The sequence below is a fragment of the Talpa occidentalis genome, unplaced genomic scaffold, assembly GCF_014898055.3.
Source record: "Talpa occidentalis isolate TD23 unplaced genomic scaffold, MPIMG_talOcc4v2.1 talOcc4.14, whole genome shotgun sequence".
Lineage (NCBI taxonomy): Eukaryota > Metazoa > Chordata > Mammalia > Eulipotyphla > Talpidae > Talpa > Talpa occidentalis.
Window position 1 is genome coordinate 31,477,929 of NW_023601433.1, and position 19,809 is coordinate 31,497,737.

Sequence of the window (19,809 nt, forward strand, 5' to 3'; positions counted from 1 at the left end):
AACGAGATTATTTTTTTACTCAAACACAGTGGCAACTGAAATAGTAAATCCTTTCAACCTTAACTAATACTATATCTGGACAGTCAGAAATCCCTACATTTAAAAACACAGCAAGACATATAACTTCTTCCTTAAAACTTTTATGTTCATGCCCTCATCCATGAGTTTCTAATTTGTTTTCTTCACAGCCTTTACCAGAATGAAGCCATAGTGTTCTCTGGAGCATTTAGAGAAGTGAGGCTTCAGGATTGGGGTCACTGGTGTTCACGTGTCAATGAGTACATGAAGGAAACAGACAAAGGCCCACTGTAGCAGAGCTCACACTGGTTCAGAAATGGAGGATACAGATAATAGCAAGGGAACAAACAGATGAACAAAATATTTTCAGAGTCATAACTGCTATACATAAAATAAAGAGTACCAAGCAATGCCACTCCTAGGACACAATCGATGTAGAGCCAGGAGACACAAGGAAAATGTTCAGAGATTTTCAAAAACCAAAAGGCAGCCCAGCTGTCCAAAGTCAGGAGAGTGGATAAGTAAACGCTTCTGTAATCACAGAAGGGGTTATTAGAGTAGGAAACGTGATTGTGCACAGCTGTGTGCAACAAGATGCAATTCTTAGAAACAAAATGCTAATTCAAAATGGCTATTTCCAAAAGACTACCTACAGTGTACTTTTTTATTGTTTTAAATTTGTATTTTTTATATCTTATTAACTGAAGTAATATTGAGGTATCCAATCAGTTATTACCACCATAGTGCACCCACCACCATGCTCTACCACCATAGATCATCGTGCTTCCTTCCCTCCCTGGACCCACCTTGATGTCTCAGTTCTGTTGTCAGTTATCAAGGGTTGGTTTTTCAGCTTGTCTTTATCTGACTGTTAATTTAGTTACCTTATTTTTTTAAAGATTTATTTATTTATGCATACAAGAAGGAGGTACAAGCCAGAGGTGTGGGGGGGAGCGGGTGAGAAGATTCACCAGAAACAGAGTGGGGAACAGAACAGGCAGATCTACTGAAATACACTGCTGAGGGGAGCAGCGGGCGAGCCAGGAAAGGTCTGCTGCGCATGTGGGTAGCTCCCTGGCCAGGGATCAAACTCATGCTGCAATGGCTGCAGACAGCTTCATAGGTTGCGTCTTAACCCCTAACCCCTTTGCGCCACCAGGGAGCCCCCCCCCCATCCAGCATTTTCTTAATTAAAATCTTAAAAAGAACTAAACTGTTGGTTTACTTTAAAGATACTGGTTAAGGAAACATATATATGTGATACAAGAGAGAAAATAATAAATGCAAAATTCAGGATGGGGATATCTGAGAAGGGAGGAGAACAGAGGACACCTAGTACTCACACCCAGGGCTAGATTCACAAGTATTTATTTTATTACTAGACTTTATAACTTAGGTATGTTACCTATAATTGTGTATGTCATCAAATTACACATTCAAAAAGCTAGGAGGAAAATAACAGGAGGGACATGATGTGGTCTTAAGGACAACAAAGACCAAAATGTAGTATGAGGGCAAATAAAAACTGAAAATAAACTTAATTCTCACTAAAAAAAAATATGAGGGAAACGAGGTCCACTCTCCCTTTTCTTAGAGTATTTACTTTCACCTCTTTGAAATATATATAAATTATTTTAAAGCTAACCAACTTTTCTGCTGACTTTCTGATCCAGGAATGTCTTTTTCAAGGAGCTGAGAACCATCTCTTTGGAATGTCAACCTCCATGGCAATCTTGACACAAACACACCCCCATTCCCCCCTCTGTGGGGCGGTCAGCAGCCTCACTTCGGGGGGCTTCAAGTTTCAAAACTGCTTCTGTCATAAAGACAGAAAAACATGATTTCTCCTTGGTATAAAAGGAACTAACACCTTTGGGCCCCTCAACCAAGGACCACGTAAATTTAGGATTAACTATGTTTAATAAATAATGGCTAGTCTTCAGACCTGAGATCTGACTTTTGTCTGCCTTGAGAACATGTTTGCAATGGGTTGTGTCTATTTGGCTATGCAAAACTGTGAGATTTTTTTCTTGTCTTCGCAATCTCTCAGAAGATTGCCTGTGATGCTAATCACATTGAGGCCTAATATTTTTTCCAACAAAAAATATTTTCTTTTTCTACTACCCTTGTGAGAGGGTTTCTGGATTAGAAGAATATTCAATTTTTAATTCTATTTTCCCAACAGTGATTGGAAAGGGGCTGTTGATATTAGGTCTTAAGTTGGATTCCATGGAGCAGACCCCAGGAGAAGGATTTTTCCTTGGCATGAAAGGGTGCAAGAAGAAATGTTCCCAGGAAGTTTGTAAGGGCATGGACAAAGCAAAACAGGGATAGGGGAGCCAAAAAAAGGCACTATTGCAGCTGAAGCCCCTGATTCTTCAAGAGACTTGAGTGTAAATTCTGCCACAAAAGAGAGCTGGGATTTCAAGACCATATACTGGGCATCTATGGAGGCTGGGGGGCAGCTGGGGACATAAACTCACACAAGTGCTAGATGCTGTAGGCAAAGCAGTTAAGGTAGAGAAAGGAATCTTGTCTAATAAAAGGGCAGCAGGGATCTGCACTGGGAAGCAAAGGCCTTCCAAAGCTGAGGAGGGTGGGTCTATAGAAATCCAGTGAGTAAAGGCAGGATTCTGAGGCTGGGGGTACTTTGGCCTATGGGAGGAAGCTTAGGTTTCATCCTAAATGAATGGAAAGCCCCACTCCCCACCAGAGAACTTGAAATGAATGGCTTGATTTATGTTTAACATAATGATTTCTATCTCTGCACCTTCCAATCAGAACAACAAAAATATAGGGAAATGCAGGTACTTCTGCACTATCTTATCAAGGAGCCGAGAACCTTAGAAACCAATGCCAATTCAAAAAAGGCTAATACCCTTTAGGTATGTTACCTATATAATTGTGATAATTATAGGAGTTACCAAATTATAGGAGTTTCCAAATTTTATGAGTTACCAAAAAAAGTGTGGGTGTTAAATTTAAGAACACCATGGAGCTACTGAACATTTCCTCGTCAAGGATGAGGAAAAGTATAACATGTTTGTCTTTTTCTGTCTGGCTTATCTCACTGAGCATAATTCCCTCTGATATCACTCATATGTGATATGGAGAGAAAACAAATAGATGAACTAAATTAAAAAATTGGAATAAAAATAAATAAATAAATAAATAAATAAATAAATAAATAAATTGGAATAAATTGGAATAAAAGATCTATTAGTGGTTACCAGAGGGAAGGGGCAAGTGGGGTGAGCAAATCAGAAAAAGGGTATAGCAAAGGATATGAATTTGGAGTTCGTAAGCAACTTAATGTAATATATACACATGTTGATTTTCAATGGTACACACCTGAAACAAATGATGTTTTAATGCAGTGTTACCTCAATTAAAAAGAGAAAAAGAAACCCAGCAGGTAGTCTCAATCTACTTGGAGCCATCCAGATTTTCAGTCAGGTAAGAGGAAGACACCTACAGAAATCACCTGTATCACTAGTCTCCATCTGCACTGGAGAAAACTAAGACATAAGGTGCCTGACATTCTCTCTTTTCTTCAGTTTCCAGTGAACCAGGTAGAGAATAAAATAAACTGTCATTAGGGAACAATGTGTTCCACTCAGGACCAGAGTCCCTTCTGCGCAATGGACCTTGAGTTTAGAAAGCTGACATGATCCATGACTGCAGCATGGAAAATCTCTTTACCTCTGGAAATTGGTGTGCTCCTGCCAGCTGCACCACCAATCACAAGGCAACAGAAATTCTAGCAGCGCAGCTCTGAGTGTATTGTAGTTAAGCTCCTTTTCCTCCAATGCCTCTGTGTCTACCCCAGATTTCAAAGGAGTCCTCTTTCTCCTACCATCACATTTTCTTCCCTGGGTTCTATGCCCAGCAATAACATTTAAATTTACTGTAGGGACAGGAATGACACAGGGCAGGTTTTCTGATCCAGCAGATGGGGTAAAGGAGGAGTCAGAGTCCTCAGTGGCTTTTGCAGGTTTTTTTATTGAGATTTACCAGGCATATGGCAGGCAGGGGTGGGGGGCCAGAAGGCGGCAGTCCTCCCAGCCCCCAGCAAATCCTCACTCTATCTGGGCTCTCCGGTATTCCCTCTGCTTCTCTTCTTCTCTCAGCTTCCGTTTGTTCTTGGCTTCTGCTGGTGTCCCCGCGACGCCGTCCTTATAAGCTCAGTTTCTCAGCCCAGGTGTACCCACTTCAGGTGCCCGCCATCAGGCATGCTTTAAGGACTGCAGGGTTCCCTAATCTATACTAATGGCGGGAGGGCAGAAAAGCCTGCTACTTTTACCTTACCCTACATTTACCTACAATGAATAGAATACAAAGACATTTTCTTAATTCGTAGCTCCAAGTTCCAACCATGTTTGACTTTATTTAAGAGAAAACATAACAATAAGGCATAAACTATTACAAAATAATACAGCATTTCCTCTTCTGTCCATGAATAAGATATTCTAGCACTTTGGTTTCCTACAAATAACTCATTAACTGTCCATATGCCCAAGAGTGAAGAAAAAGAAGACAAGTGTGCACCCCTCCCCTGGAGGGGGCTGGAGCCACCCTACATGCCCAAAGACTTGAGAACAGAACCCAGCGAGTCAGCCATTGCAACTCGGGCTGGGATTGCTCAGAAAGCGACGCAACCTATGAAACTATCTACAGTCACTGCATCAAGAGTTCAATCCCCAGACAGGGAGCTACCCACATGGTGCAGCAGACCTCTCCTGACTTGCCTGCTGCTCCCCTCAGCAGTGTATTTCAGTCATTCTGCCTGTTTTGTTCCCCACTCTGTCTCTGGTGAATCCTCTCACCCCCCACACCTCCGGCCTATACCCCAGTTCTTGTATGCATAAATAAATAAAATCTTTAAAAAAAAAACCACAAAGCTGGCTAAAAAGGCATTTGATAAAATTCAACCACCAATCATAGTTTAATTTAAAATAATCACCAAACACAGAGTAAAGAGAATTTCCTTTACTTGACAAAGAGATTCAATCAAAAACTTACAGCAAAAATATTAATTAATGATGAAACATTAGAACCTTCTCCCCCTAAGTCTGGAATGGATAGGGTGTAGGGTAAAGAAAATGTCAGGCTTTTCTGCCCTCCCGCCATCAGGATAGATGATGGATCCTTGTCCTGAATGCATGCCTGATGGCGGGCACCTGGAATAGGGTGTGGGCATAGGTAGATGGGATTCAGCTGAGCAAAGACTGTGCTTTTTAAGGGCGGCGTCACGAGGACGCCAGCAGCAGCAGCAGCAGTAGAAGCCGAAGCAGAAGCTGAAGGAGAAGCCGAAGCCGAAGCAGAAGCAGAGAACGCCAGAGAGCCCAGATAGAGTGAAGATGTGCTGTGGGCTGGGAGGACTGCCAGCCTCCCAGCCCCCCAGCACCCCTGCCTGCCACATACCCGCTGAACCCCAATAAAGACCTGCAAAACCACTGAGGACTCTGACTCCTCCTTTACCCGGTCTGCATGGGATCAGAAAACCTGCACTGTGTCCTGTCCTGTCCTCTACAGATAGAGACACCCACCAACACAGTTTTATTCACCATGATACTAGAAATCCTGGAAAGTACACTCAGTTAATAAAATGAAATAAAATATGTTCATATTTTATTACTCAGCAACCCCATTCCTAACTACATCTGTAAAATATTTCTCACAGATACATGCACAAGATTGTGCATTGCAAAATTGTTTAGTAAGAAGACATTTTTTAATAAGGAACCAATCTCAGTGTCTATCAATAAGAAAAAAGTAGAAATATATTTCCACAAGAATATAAAATGCAGAAATATACTTCTCATTAACCTGTGGCTACTAACTAAGAAGAGGCAGAGCTTAATCCATTTCTGCATACAGGAGACAGGGGAGGCTGGGAGGTAAAAATAAGTCCCAGTATTATAGATGATCTTATGAAGATAATCTAGAGATAGCCTATGGTCCCAGGTGAGGCAACTTACCAATAGTAATTCAAAGTCACCTTAGAGTAATTAACCTACTTTCATAGGAACAAATATGGGGTGAATTCAGAAATACCACAAGTTTTCACAGTCTTTCCAAATCCCTAAAATTACCTTATAGACTATACCAAGAAATTCCACCAACTAGAAATGCCTAATTTACTACTTCAATAATACATTTTTTGTTTTGGAAATAAGAAAATTCAACAAGATCATCTCTAACAGCCTCCTTCGTCTTCCTATGCTATAAGGAGAACATCAACTAAACTGTGGGTAAATAAATGTGCTGAGGTGTTTCAGATCCCCTCAGAATGGGCATCTGTAGGGTAAAGAAAATATCAGGCTTTTCTGCCCTTCCGCCATCAGGATAGATGATGGATCCTTGTCCTGAATGCATGCCTGATGGCGGGCACCTGGAATAGGGTGTGGGCATAGGTAGATGGGATTCAGCTGAGCTAAGACTGTGCTTTTAAGGGCGGCGTCACGGGGGGACGCCAGCAGCACCAGCACCAGCACCAGCAGCAGCCGCAGCCGAAGCGGAGAAGCAGCAGAACGAACGCTAGAGAGCCCAGATAGAGTGAGGACTTGCTGGGGGCTGGGAGGCCTGCCAGCCTCCCAGCCCCCCAGCCAGCACCCCTGCCTGCCATATGCCTGGTGAACCCCAAATAAAAAACCTGCAAAACTACTGAGGACTCTGACTCCTCCTTTACCCGATCTGCATGGGATCAGAAAACCTGCATTGTGTCCGGTCCTGCCCCTTACAATTGGCGTATGTCGGCAAGATCCATGCAGACGGGTATTGGAGCCCTCCGAAGACCTGGAGGGACTAAGGAGAACAGACTTTGCCTGTGACGACGCTGGAGGCACCATGGCGGTATAGAAGATGGATACGTCCACGAGCTACAGGATGAGACCTGGCGTGAAGGAGACGCCCGAAAGGACCAGCCAAAGACACCGGAAAGGACCAGCCAACGACACCGGATAGGACCAGCCAACGACACCGGAAAGGACCAGCCAATGACCCCTGAGGCAGCAGGCCATTGCTGAAGCAGGGAGAGGCCAATGGACTGATAGACTGATGAACTGATGATTTTGGACTGACAATCCCGCCAGAAGGCGGAGGACCTTAGCAGGTTATGTTTATTTTTTGAGAATCTGGGGGTGGCCAGTGGGCCTAGATGGCCAAAAGCAGCCTGTGTATGCCCAGTGGCCAGGTGGAGGAGAAAAGCCAACTAAGGTGGCAAAAGCTGGTACTGATGCTAAGTTGAGAAGCCCTAAAGCGGCTGTTAAGCAGCCTGGGTATGCTGAAGCCCTGTGAGTCTCGTAAAATCACCTATGGGTGATGCCCTGCTCATTCTTGAGTGAGGGTGAGGAGCTGAGGAGCCCGTCCTTGGGGGACGGGTGGGGAATGTGGCTTGGGGTGGAGCCCAAGCCAAATGCAAAGTTTGGATCCCCAACCCATGTGCTTGTGCAGTGGGTTGGCTTGAGTGCAGGGGTCTGTGAGTCGCATGGGTGGCCATGAAGGCCGAGTGTTGGAGCGACTGCAGACAGAAACCCTGAGGGTTGGCGATTACCCCCAACAGAATAAAATTGCCAATCCCAGAGCTAGTGCATCCTGGGGGTGGATGCTGTGTGTGCCTTGTAGCAGAGACTACAGCCAGAGAAGGCCAGGAAGCCTGACGGCTCCTGGTGTGTTATAGCAGATGCCGTGTGTGATTTCCCCTCCCTCGTATGAGCAGTGCCTTCGGCAGCAGATTTGGTGGCTCATCTGCTGGTACCAATAATTGTCTTTTGCACTTGGTTGGTGCCCTGCCTGGACTTATTTGTGTTCTGTTGTATTTTGTTATGTTGTATTTTGTTATTTGATGTATTTGCTTTTGTGGGCCATGGCTGCATTGTTTGTTTGCTTAGAAAATTGTGTATATATGTATAGACTGTATGGCAGAAAACCCTGAGGGGGTGGACTGTAGGGTAAAGAAAATATCAGGCTTTTCTGCCCTTCCGCCATCAGGATAGATGATGGATCCTTGTCCTGAATGCATGCCTGATGGTGGGCACCTGGAATAGGGTGTGGGCATAGGTAGATGGGATTCAGCTGAGCTAAGACTGTGCTTTTAAGGGCGGCGTCACGGGGGGACGCCAGCAGCACCAGCACCAGCACCAGCAGCAGCCGCAGCCGAAGCGGAGAAGCAGCAGAACGAACGCTAGAGAGCCCAGATAGAGTGAGGACTTGCTGGGGGCTGGGAGGCCTGCCAGCCTCCCAGCCCCCCAGCCAGCACCCCTGCCTGCCATATGCCTGGTGAACCCCAAATAAAAAACCTGCAAAACTACTGAGGACTCTGACTCCTCCTTTACCCGATCTGCATGGGATCAGAAAACCTGCATTGTGTCCGGTCCTGCCCCTTACAGCATCAGTACTATATATACTTTGTAAATACAATATACTTTTTTTTGTATATACAGTATACTGTATACTTTTTTACTATAGTCGACCTGTCGGGTATATCTCATTATGGCTTTAATTTGCATCTCCTTAATAACTAGCAATGTCGAGTATCTTCTCTTGTGCTCATTGGGTTTGCACATTCAACTTTCATACATCTTTAAGATAAGATTATACTCAAAATAGAGGAACTCTAGACTACAGAGTTTAACACACTGACTACGGCCAATGTGCGAATGTGTTCTCTTTATTACTAAGTTTATTAATTTATTTTCTTACATCGTTGTTCACTTTTGTACAGTATTTGATTTCTCCCTTCAGGTATAGTCCCTGTAGTTCTCCTGCCACCATTTATTCTTATTTATTGACTTTGTAATGAGTAAATTTTACAAATCTTAAGTTATAAAATAAAGACTAATTTGTTTTTATATTGGAGTTTCATTAAAAATTTCATCTTGTGGCCTCGCTGGTGGCACAAGGGGTTAAGCACAGCACTTCGCAGCACAAGTTCAATCCCTGGCCAGGGTGGTGACTCACATGGTGCAGCAGACCTCTCCTGCCTCGCCTGCTGCTCCCCTCAGCAGTGTATTTCATTCAATCCACCTGTTCTGCTCCCCGCTCTGTCTCTGGTGAATCCTCTCACCATCACCCCTGCACCTCTGGCCTGTACCCCAGTTCTTGTATGCATAAGCAACTAAATCTTTTTAAAAAATTTCATCTTACCCTTAAAAAAAAAACCATGAAACCATTTAGCCTCTTCAAATCTTTCATTTTCTTCCACATAGAATAGATACATAGACTTTATAAATGACAAAACTAGATTGGGTTGGAAAAATAATAATGATGATGATGATGATGATGATGATGATGATGTCTCAAGTCTCCCAGGCTACCGCTGCTTCAAGAAAAACTAGATGAACAAAAACACAATGATATTAATAAAAACCCTTCTGGGATACACTTTTTTAATATGCCCAGCACAAGTGATAAAACTACAATGTGAAACAGATAAATGACCTGACTTTCCAGACTCAGGGTGATGGTTATTCTGGAAGGGCACAGCACACTTCAAGTTTCTAAGGTGCTGACAATGTCCTATTTCAGGCAATGATACAAGTATTCATTTCTTATTGATTGTCACTTCTTAAATTTTTATTTAACTGTAGATGCTATGTAGACTTTATATTTTACAATAAAAAAGCTTAAAAGTAAATTTTTGCTTATGCAAACTTATTGGTAACTAAGTGGTAAATTTTGCCTTACAAAATTGCTTAAAATGCACCCAAAGCAGACAATTAAAAGGAGAAGATTATCTTCCTTCCATCCTCCATACTTACTGAAATGGAGAATGAAATTGCACATCTTAATTTATTGTGTATTGATAAACAGAAGTATTGTCTTCAAAGATAACCCATTCTTCTAAGTGACTCTCCTTTGATAAACATTATTTGCTGCCAAAATAATGAAAATTACATTGGTAGCAGGATCATAAGAGTTGACATTCTTACCAACTCTAAACTAAGCATAACCCCAGAATCACAACTATCCTTCCTCCTCACCAAGAAATTATTAGCAACAGAAAGGAAATCTCACATTAGCTACTAAAAGTCTTACTATTTACACTGCTTAGCAGTCCAGTTCTTGCTCTCCAGTAAATTATTTTAGAGCTGGGGAACTCTAGAGAGGTCTGCCCAGTAGAAAAAACACATATAACAAGATGCAAGAGAAAATGGCAGGAAGGAGGAAAGCTCCCCATTCTCCCTAACTCAGACTCTGGCGCTGGCCCAAAAAAAAAAATCTTCATTCAGGGAAGTGAAATTAATCACTACAATGAAAGATACATACATACCCACCCCCCCACACACAATGTTACATGCTGATTTATGAAGCAAAGTAAAATCTTGCCCAGCCCCTAGTACTGATCATGAACATCAAGGTCAAGACCTAGAATCTTTATTCAGGATCCTTTCTAACCATTAATCTATAATATAACCTTTGGTGTACTAAGAACCATTTCACATTGCAGTGTATTTGAAAAGGCAAACCTTCTGCCTTCTCCTAATACTTCTCCCACACACAGCCTGCTCTAGAAAGATCCAATGCACTGAGCACACATCCCAAATAGTCATCAGTGTACAAGATGCCAAGCTTGCCCGGGACCTGCTGTAGGAAGTTAGTGTGCTCTTTACAAGCTCATTGGGAGTATGACAACCCATATGGCCAGGGTGGGGGGTGACAGAGGGGGGCGTGGGGAACAAGAGAGAGGGGAAAGAAGGGAAATGTTTGATTTGGTCTTTTATTATTGGGAGCCCTTAGAAGTCCTCCTTGTCCAGCAGATAAACTGAAACCCAGGTAAGGAAAGATGCAACGGTATTTTTCACAGTAAGAATAACTCAAGGTTATTCAGCCTCTTACATAATTCTTCCCTGCACTAGCTATCTGTCCATGAACCTCTGAATTACAGCAATATCACATTCCACACTACTTTCTCTACAGGGAAACTGCATTCTAGCCATGTAGCAAGCTACTGCTTCCACTTTATTATTCTATCAAGTTGCATTAATAAAATTCAATTGGCAAAGCAAGCAGTTTGGGGGCAGGGTAGAAGCGAGGTTTGTCAAGGACGAGCAAGTGATGTCGGTAAGTCAATTATCTGCATGGCTCCTTCACAAGAACCAGTGAGGAGCACAGAAGCATGAACTGAGTGGGGCCTCTGCTGCCCAACACTCAGGCAAGGGCCATTCCTAAAGCTCCCTGAGGCTCCTGTGACCAAGTGAAGACGTGGTCACACACCTGCATGTCATCAATTCCAAGGATCACATTCAGCATGGAAAAGATCCTCAAGAGGTATCCACATAAGATAAGTGCTAGAAAGTAAAAGCTGCACCAAAGACAAATCTATCACAATTAAGGACCCTCAAAAAGCCATGAATCAATGGTGCGCAGACCTCTCCTGCCGCCCGCTGCTCCCCTCAGCAGTGTGCTTCGGTCCTTCTGCCTGTTCTGCTCCCCGCTCTGGCTCTGGTGAGTTCTCTCACCCTCCCGCGCTTCTGACTGTACCCAGTGCATGTATAAACAAAACAAACAAACAAATATAATAAATAAATAAAAACATGCCTCTATAAAAAAAAAAAAAAAAAAAAAAAGCCATGAATCAAAACTTATGTAAAACACAGGGAGTCAAAACAACTTGGGGGAGGCCAGAGAGTATGACTTTAGAATTTGTAACAAGAACAATGAGAAAGCTCTTTCCTGTGACATTCTACCAGAGGAACTTTTTGTATTTGCCTCATGGTATTATATCACAAAGATAATAGAAAAGTGATGCTAAACCATCCCTGGTTGCTGTTGCTAAGATTTCTTGAAGATACCTGAAAATAAACCAAATGTAACTTAGTAACCTTACATAAGGCATTGAAAGCATGAGTCATCTACCATCTACTAAATATGTTGCAAATAACTTACTTGTTAGCTAAAAGGGATCTCCAAGTTTTGTTTTCTGGGCTCTGGCATGGTTCTGCTCCATTATTCCCATTTTTCCTGCTGCAGTAAGACATAGTATAGCATGGTGAGTAGGGCAAAATTTGGAGCCAAACTCTCTGGGTATGAATCATAGCCCATAGTACTACTTACTAGCTCTCTGACTCAGTGTCCCCAACTGTATAATAACTACCACAGAGTGCTCTGAAGAATAAAGATGGAGTAAACGGGGCCTCCCTGGTGGCACAGGCGATTGAGCGCAGCGCTGTGAATCTGTCCACAGCCTCTGCTGCGTGGGTTCGATCCCAGCCAGCCGGCGAGACACCCACATGATGTAGCAGACCTCTCCTGTCTCGCCCGCTGCTCCCCTCAGCAGTGTACTTCGGTCAGTCTGCCTGTTCTGTTCCCCACTCTGTCTCTGGTGAATCTTCTCACCCTCCTGCACATCTGGCCTGTACCCCAGTTCTTGTATAAATAAACAAATCTTTAAAAAAAAAAGATGGAGTAAATGTACAACATTCCCTGGCACTTTCTACAACTGTTTATAACTATACCATTATTATATATAGATTAAAATTTTGGACAGTTCTTTTGCCCACTTTCCTTGAAATGAAGTTATTAAATTTTACTTTACCTTGCTCATCTTTACACACATTATAATTAAAAGGAACATCAGACAACTGATTAAAAATTAATCTGTTGTTGTTCTTTCCAAGGGAAGGGTCAATAGCAGAGTAGAATTAGCTCAAAGAGAGTCTACCAACAGAGGAGAGGGGAAGGGGAACAGAATGGCCTCCTGAGCCAGGAATGTCACTGGCCTCCCCCTTGATGGCGTCCTAAAAGGAACCCAATGTCCTTTGCTAATCCCAAGGGCTGACTTGGTCCCATCAGTCCATGAATCATGCATAAGTCATCTTAGTGAGTTCAAACAGGAAGCAGAAATATGGGCAAGCAGAAATATGGGCAAATAATAGGGCACCAAGGTAAGACTCTTATTGCCCCTCCTAACTAAAGGACATCCACCTCTACCCTAGTAGTGATTCCCACCTCGCTCGAACAACTGGGGAATGTCCTTTTGCCATTCAAGAGGTGATCCACTTCTGTATACACAGTATTAAAAGGTTCAAGTACACGCTACTCTACACCTTTTCAGCTTTTGCCTACAAAACAATAAAAGCATTCTGAGTGGGTGAGATATCTTTATCATATTGGTGTTTAGTTTAATTCCTTTCTGAACAAAGAATATACTTGGTGACTTTAAGTCTCTTACATTTATTGAGATTTTTGTTGTTGTTGCCCATAATATGGTCAACCTTGATGAACATCCATGGGTACTTGAAAAATACTAATGCGTACCACTGGACACTAGTTCTATAAATGGTAATTGATAATGCTACTGAAATCTTCTGTCTTATTGATTTTTGTCTATTTTTTCTACTCATTTTTGAGATAGAAGTGTTGAAAATATCCAGCTATAATTGAGAATTTATCAATTTCAATTTTATCAGTTTTTCCTTAGTATATTCTTAAGTTCTATTACTAAATGAAAGTATATTTAAAATATGTCTTTTCATCCTGCAGGGGAGGAGAAGGAAGAGGGATCAGAGGGAGGGAGGAGCACAGGGGACTGAGGTGATGGTGCACAGGTGCATTGGTGAAGGAAATTCTATCGGGACTACACCTGAGGGGTTGGGGGGGAAGCAAATGTTTAAAAATGAACAATGATGTAAAAAATAAAAAAATTAATATAAAAAAATAAAAGTATGTCTTTTGATGATTGAAGCTTTTATGTAATGTCAGTCTTTATTCCATGTAATATTTCTTAATCTGGAATAAACTTTGATATAATAGCAACTCCAGTTTTCTTTTGCTGAGTGTTTGAGCAGATTATTTTTATAAACTTGTCTTAATCTTTATATTTAAAGTGGGTTTCCTATAAAAAGCATATGAGCTTTTTTTATTCAATCTAACAAGCTATGTCCTTTAAGATGAATATTTCATTTATTTACTTTAAATATAATCTCAGGGCCTCCCCGGTGGCGCAGCGGTTGAGCGCTGGGTTGCGAAGCTGCCCACGGCCTCTGCGGCTCCGGTTCGATCCCCGGCTGCTCCCCGGCCACCAGAGGAGGGTCCCACATGGCGCGCAGACCTCTCCTGCCGCCCGCTGCTCCCCTCAGCAGTGTACTTCATCAGTCTGTCTGCTCTGTTCTCCCCTCTGGCTCTGGTGAATTCTCTCACCCTCCCGCGCTTCTGACTATACCCAGTGCATGTATAAACAAAACAAACAAGCAAACAAACAAATAAATAAATAAATAAAAAACATGCCTCTATTAAAAAAATTAATTAATTAATTAAAAAATAAAAAAGGAAATAAAATTTAAATAAATAAATATAATCATCAATATGCTGTATACATACAATATATACCTATAGCTCACTGATTACTTGTTCCATTAATGCCATTCCCCCCCCTTATCTGTTTTCTATTGAGAATTCTTATGATTCTATTTTACCTTTAAAATTTGGTTAAAATAAAATTTGGTTATTAACTATATCTCTTCAGTTATTTTTTGTTATTGCTCCAGAGTATACACTATATATCATTAATATCACTATGCTATCGTCCAAATCATATTATTCCACTTGTCATAAGGTTCCATATAATTCCATTTGCAACCTCCTGACATTCATGATGTTGATGTCACATATTTTACTTCTACATATGCTATAAAACCAACAATACACTTAATTTTCTTTAGACAGCCAATTATTGTTTAAGGAGATCAAAAATTACAGAGAAATGTCAGTTTTTATTTACCCACATTTTTACCATTTCTAGCACTCTTCATTCCTCTGTGTAGATCCAAATTTCCATCTGTCATCATTTTCCATCTGCCTGATGAAACTCCTTTAAATTTCTTTATATTCCTGGTCTGTTGGCAATGAGTTTTTCTCAGTTTTTGTTTGTTCGAAAATATCTTTTATTTTATCTTTATTTTTGAAAGATATTTTGCCTAGGTAAAATATTCAGGTTGACAGTTTTTTTTATTTTTCCTTTCACCATGTTAAAGATGTTATTCCACTGCTTCTGGATCAGATAGTTTACAAGACATCTGATACCATTAGCACCGCAATTCTTCTTTAATAGTTCTGTTTTCTCTGTATTCCCTAAGGATTGTCTTCTTGTCTTTGGTTCTCAACAGTTTGATTTCTATATATGCCTAGGTGTGTTTATACATACATACATATGCATATACATATATATACATATAGGTATGTTTATACATACACACACACACACACACACACACACACATATCTCCTGCTTGGAGTTCTCTAAACTTCTTGGATCTATGGGGTATTTTTTCATTAATTTTAGATAATTTTTTCATTAATTAGATAATTTTTAAGCATATTTTTTCTGCACCTTTTTATCTCTCTTTTCCTTCTGAATCCAACTGCTTGTATATGATATTTGCCATATAGAGCTCACATGTGCTCACTTTTATTTTTCCACTCTTTTCACTCTTCCTATTCTAGGTTGACTTTTATTGTCTAGCTTCAAGATCATTGTTGATAAGTCCACCTGCGTTAGTTATCCATTGCTAGCCAGTAAATTAACCCCAAAATAAGTTGTTGAAAGCACAGTTTCTGTGGACTGGGAATTTAAAAAATACCTTAGCTGATGGTTATGGCTCAAAATTTCTCATGAGGTTGCTGTTAGTATCACCCAGGGCAGCATCTTTGGAGGACTGGCTAGAACTAGAGGATCTGCTTCCAAATGGCTCATTTACATGTTGGTTGTTGGTAAAAGACCAACTACTCTCTCACAGCAGGTTCTCTGGAAGAGAGAGCTAAGCGGCATACCTCCATGGCTGCCACATGTTGTTAGCCAACATTTATTCTATACAGTAGGGAAAGTGACATTTGGAAAATGGATATTTTCATTAATAAGTAATAAATGGTGTCTTTTTGCCCATGCAAGAAGAGATATTTTGTTTTTAACTGAACAAAGTATACACCAAAGGAAAATAAAAATCCTCTTGTTAGAAATTGTTTATTTCGCCTTTCACAAAGAACGTTAATTTGAAAACTGTGTCTGAATTGATTTGCTTAATAATTTTTTAAGTGCAAACAAGGAACTTAGTATAGAAACTGTTGTTAATACTCATATCATTCCTTAGTTTATCTGTTTCAGCCTATAATTAAATTGTAATCACTCCAAAATGAGGGCATTCCCATAATAGACTCCCTTGAAGGGTTACAACTGTTATAATGTCAGTGTTAACAGAATGAAGCAGTAAATCACCTGGAAGTTATGGTGTTTCATTTTTTCTAACAATTTTATTAAATGTTACTTTGTTTACTTATTTCTCCTCAGCAGCTGAGAGTCACAGACAGCAGACCCAGTCACATGGCTCAGCATATCAGAATCTCTAATAGAATCAGAACTGCCAAAGAATGCTCTAAAATTCACTCACAACCAACCAAATCTCTGGACTGGTAGCAATCATCTTAAATATCTTTTCCCAACCTCAATCAAGCAAAATAGTGCAATTAAGATAGTAAGCAACCTAACATCTTACAGGTTCTTCTGAGCCCTCTGTTCAAGATTCATAGTTTCCCCCCTTTCTGCCAAACACCAAGTAAACATCTCTCTCTACTAAATGCACATGTCAGAGTCAGAGCTCTCACTCCCTATGAATTTGTTTTTTAACCAAGATATTCTCTCAGTCTCAGCATTCAATACTGCTGGTTTTCTCAAAGCTGAAAATCTCCAGGTTTCCTTGTTCTACATCTAAAAATTGGCCTGACATATGAATTAAAGTAGTTGTCCTAAGTCAACATGTGTGCTCTCTAAAATTAGAACCAGTGGTTACCATAGGCTAGCTTGGAAGACAGTAAGTATGGAAGGCACAGTAACAAAGCACCTAAAATGCCCACATCCCAATCTTTAAAACCTATGAACATGTTACCTTACCTGGAAAGGGAGATCAGGCTGTCAATCACCTGACTTTAAAATTATCCTAGATTATCTGCGTAGACCCAATGAAATCACAAGAATACTTTAAAAAGTGGAAGAAAGAAGCGAAAGATTTAAGAGTCAGACTGATAAGATGTGACAAAAACTCAACTGACCATTGCTGGATTTGAAGTTAGAATGAGACAAAGGAAAGCTGGCAGTTTCTAGAAGCTAGAAAAAACATGAACTAGATTCTCTCCTACAACCTTCAAAAGAAATGCAGACCTGCCAACACCTTGATTTTAGCCCAATGAGATCCCATTTCAGACTTCTGAACTATAAACCTGTAAGACAATAAATGTGTTTAGCCTTAAGCTACTAAATGTGTGGTAATAAACACAACTGACAAGCAAATGCCATGGTCTCCCTGTTTCTGGAGGTAATCAAGCAGATGCTGAATGGTCAACTGTGAGGATACTATAGAAGTGACTCTTGTACTGAGTAAGAAGTTATAACCACTGAGTTCTCTAAGATTCTGTAAACAACTAAGATTCTGCAACTCTAAGATTCTGCAGACAATTTTTTTCTCCCAGTTTGCAAACATGAGCTAACTGACAAGTTTTAGGCAAACCATTACAAATATGAGACACAGACCAATAACCAGACTCTATAGCTGTTTCCTAACTATGACTCACCACTAACTGTAACAGCCCTCCATCTGTAAAATAGAAATGCCCTGTTTTCTAGAAGTATTTGATTTGGCATCACTTGTGATGATGCAATATGAGATGATAATACAAACAGTTTTTCCTTGGAAGTAAGGAACAACTATAGTGCTTTATAAATATACCACGTGCCAACCGATTACACCACTGGAGCCACAGCAGGCACAACTACAGTGTTTAAATATGTATTAAGGGTCTGCCAGAGCAGAGTTTTAAAAACAGTTAGTGGTAAAAATCACTAGAGGGGATCTTCACTGGTATTGATAAATAGAATAGAATCAAAACCAGAAAGCATGAGAAAGTATCAGATATTAAGCATTATTTTGTGAATTTCTGTTTCAGCTCTGTGTAAAGTATATGTATGTGTGTACACTGAATCGCTAAGCAAAATGTAGTTCTTGCTGTGGGTTTCAGCCCAAAAAGCTTGAAAGACCCTGTACTAGAAAGAGCAGGAGCACATGGTCTAGCACAAAGGGCATACACACAAACTGCAATCAGTGCTTAATAGACACACATTATACACAATTCCTATAACATACACACACCTGTTCATTAACTTCAAAGAAGAGAGAAAAGTCTTTTCATCTCAGAGTCTAGGGAAAAATTAAAGAGAAAATGTGTTAACTTTTAATAAACATTTCAGAAAGTGACAGCACATTTACAAATAGCTTTGAGAATTAATTAATTAACTGATAATACTGCAATAACAAACAAAAATCTAGCATGCCTATAAGAAAGTTAGCTAACTGCTTTGGCTCTCTTTTAATTTGGATCAGAGAATTTGCTGAATAAGTCTTTATTTTTCTCCTATATGTCATTATGTATGTGCCTATTCTTTTCTAGCTTTCATTTTTTGAAAAGGAAAGGCCATAATGTGTTAAGTCTTTCCTTGCTTAGGAACACATTTCTCATTTTAAATTAGCACAGTATAGATGAAGGGATTCACTACTAAAATGACCCTCCCCTCTGAATTACTGTCCTCTTGACTGGATCATTCCCAACAGCCTCTCTGACCTTCAAGAGCAATTTTCTACAAATTTGATCTGATAAGGCTATCTTCCATGCCATAGTCAAGACACTGATGAAAATGTCTATCCCAAAGTAGCTAAGGCACACATCCCTTTTTAGCACCCTAAGACCAACAACCAGTACTTTGAGGAAATAGCCATGGAAATCCCCACATTAGTAAACTATCATGGGGCCTCCCCTGGTGGCGCAGCGGTTGAGCGCTGGGCTGCGAAGCTGCCCACAGCCTCTGCAGCACCGGTTCGATCCCCGGCCACCAGCGAGGGATGGCACGACAGACCTCCCTTGTCTCGCCTGCGGCTCCCCTCAGCAGTGTATTTCGTCAGTCTGCCTGTTCTGTTCCCTGCTCTGGCTCTGGTGAATTCTCTCACCCTCCCGTGCTTCTGACTGTACCCAGTGCTTGTACAAATAAATAAACAAACAAACAAATAAATAAATAAATAAACGATCATCCATTATACTTTCCCCTATAAATCATTCTTTTTTCCTAAGGAACCCAACAGACACTTTGCCAAGTACACCATGTCTGAATCTATACATCCCATTGTGATCTATTTACATCCCACCAAGGTCACCACCATGCTTGCTTGAGTGAACTCAAGATGGATTCTGGAGATTATGCTTCCCTTTCTCAGAGAACAAATATTTGATTATCAGTGTAGAATTTCATCTGACGTTAAAATCAAAGACATCAAAGTTTCTGGGATTCTGTTCATCTTCTCCTTTCTCTACAGCTCCTCAGTGACTAACGAGACTGGTCCAGCAACCTCCACTACAAATCCTCGGAAAGTCCTAGGAAGTAATTTGTCTGGCCCAGGAAAACAACTTGTTCGGAGTTTACTTTCTCCTTAGTTTTGTTGGGCTTCAACTCTCTTACATGTGTGTTTTTACAGACTTCTCCTTAGCCAAGAAAATAGGAGTTGAATATGCTCTCTTTCTATCTTCAGTCACTCTTAAGATGAATGAGAAAATTTTTGTAAAATGCCAGGTTGAACTAAGCTGGTACTCAAAAGACTCAACAGAAGTTAACATCATCCTTTTTCATTTTTCACCTTGATCTAAATATAACCCAAAAAATATGGTACTGTTATATGGATTCTGAAAATTGCATAAGTCTTACCTCTCAGTTTCTCTTGCACCCTTTCAACTCTGTACCATGCCTCCTATACTCCA

At 40.7% G+C, this 19,809-nt stretch overlaps 1 protein-coding gene and 1 long non-coding RNA gene across 2 annotated transcripts in view; both read right to left on the reverse strand.

Moving 5' to 3' along the window:
* RYR2 (ryanodine receptor 2) overlaps positions 1–19,809 on the reverse strand; it is a 697,569-nt gene that overhangs the window by 610,014 nt on the left and 67,746 nt on the right. The window lies entirely within an intron of this gene.
* On the reverse strand, positions 9,185–18,195 carry LOC129145754 (uncharacterized). The gene is made up of 3 exons (XR_008551761.1): positions 18,156–18,195; positions 11,908–11,985; positions 9,185–9,352 (listed from the first exon to the last, which is right to left on the reverse strand). It is a non-coding gene; the product is annotated as an uncharacterized LOC129145754 (long non-coding RNA).